The 2,040-nt window shown below is 44.8% G+C and overlaps 1 pseudogene; it reads left to right on the plus strand.

Moving 5' to 3' along the window:
• Positions 1 to 654: 654 nt before the first annotated feature.
• LOC105079629 (ATP synthase F(0) complex subunit j, mitochondrial pseudogene) lies at positions 655 to 1,087 on the plus strand (annotated as a pseudogene).
• Positions 1,088 to 2,040: the final 953 nt, after the last annotated feature.

Consider the following 2,040-nt stretch of genomic DNA (forward strand, 5'->3'; position numbering starts at 1 on the left):
TAAAATGAGTTCACTTCAGTTTCCTCTACCTGGCTTCCTGAAGATCAAGAGGTATTTAAATCTCATTCATTCATTCATCTCTTCAGCACTTACTGATTATCCATTATATGCCAGGCACTTTGCTAGGTTCTGGGGAAGCTGAGAGGATTAAGATACATTGCCTTCCACGATGCATTCTAGATCATTAGGAATATAGACATTTCAGTGGCAAGAGATGCGGTGTTACAGCTGTTCCCATTACCTTCCCGTCTGTGAATGCTACACGGGGCTTATATAACCGCCTGCAGGGAGAGCCAGGAGAGGCACGGTCAAGTGGAACTTTGGTTGAGGGGGAAGGTGATCAGGAAGGAGACGTGAAGAATGTCATGGCTTGATTGAGACTTCGAATAGTCAGAGTTTTTTTTTTTTTTTTTTTTTTTTTTTTTTTTTATTGACGTATAGTTGATTTACAATGTTGAGTTAGTTTTTGGTGTACATCATTATGATTCAATTATACATACACATACACACATATATATATGTTCTTTTCATATTCTTTTCATTATAAGCTCTTACAAGGTATTGAATATAGTTCCTTGTGCTATACAGTAGGACCTTGTTATTTATCTATTTTATATATAGTAGTTAATATCTGCAAATCCTGAACTCCTAATTTATCCCTTTCTACCCCCTTCCCCCCATGGTAATCATAAGTTTGTTTTCTGTCTGAGCCTGTTTCTGTTTTGTAAATAAGTTCCCTCTACCTAACACAACAGTCTCCAGTTGGTCCCTCAGGAGTCTTCCAGGACTCTTTCGAAACCAGTTTGGCTGTGGGTTGGGGCTGCCTGAGCCGCTGATTCTGTGCCAAGATGCTTCGAAGTCTTGTTAAGAATGTTTGGATCCCCATGAAGACTTGTTCTACCCAAGTGTACTGATTTGAGTAGGAATGGGGTTGATGGGCTTTGTCGTTTATAAAACCAGGAGTGCTGATGAAAGAGGTAAAGGCTTGAAAGCTTTCAGTCCTGCGCCTGCTCATGGTCACCGTTAACCAGCTTTATGTGGCTGTGTTGCTGGGAACACGGGACATCGTGTTAACTTGAAGACACGCCACTGCCCTTGTGCGTGAATAAGTGCACCTGTGAGATTAAAAAAAAAACAGATTGAGTGGCAAACACTTAGCAATGTGGCCACAGCAACATGGCTTCTGGAATGCATTATGGAATGTGATCTTCTGTCTACTTGTCCATCTCTTTCACTCTCTCTTGCACCAGGAGATGCAATTCCTTGAAGGAAAGAATTGCATCGTTTTCCGTTGTACCTCCAGGACCTGACATGGGGCCCAGCATAATACTGAGTATCTATATGTCGTATGGAAGGAAGAGAAGAAATAAGAGAGGGAAGGAACAGAGGGAGGAAGGAGGGAAGGAAGGAAGGAAGGGAGGCACAGGGAATAGGGGGGTAGGGGAGGAAAGAAAGAGAAAGAAGGCAGAAAGGGTGGGTAGAGGTGCTCCGGTCCTGGCAGTGTGACATTTGTCTGAGTCTGCCCACCGTCTTCCGTCTCGCTCTCCCGTCCCTCTGGTCCTATAAAGTGAAGGGAAGTCTGAGCAATGAGAATGTTTTACTTACCCCAAATCACCACTGGAGAAATCCATTGCGTTACTGAGCACTTGTAATGGGTTGGCCCCATTTCAGAATATAGGGTTTGGCTGCCCCAGCCAAGCAGGCTTATCCCGTGAAGCTTACATGGTGCCTTTGCCCACACCTGTCTGGCTCAGGGAGCTCGTTGGGCTGTCAAGGGGCGAGCTGGGCATTGAGAAAGGCTGATGGGCTTTGACACAAAAAGAGAGCCGGGCACGCAGGTCTCGTTTATAATCCATTCCAGCTGCTCCTCTGCTGGGGGAAACTGGCATTCTGTTTTGTTGGCCCCTTTTCCGTCAGGACAGCTGTGAAACCCTACTCAGTGAAGTAATCGTAATAACAAGCACCACTTTGCATGTTGATGCCTTTCTTCCAAGGAACTCGAAGTTCTTTGGAGACATAACCTCATTAATCCATCCTGCG

The sequence above is a fragment of the Camelus bactrianus genome, chromosome 25, assembly GCF_048773025.1.
Source record: "Camelus bactrianus isolate YW-2024 breed Bactrian camel chromosome 25, ASM4877302v1, whole genome shotgun sequence".
In the NCBI taxonomy this organism is placed as follows: Eukaryota; Metazoa; Chordata; class Mammalia; order Artiodactyla; family Camelidae; genus Camelus; species Camelus bactrianus.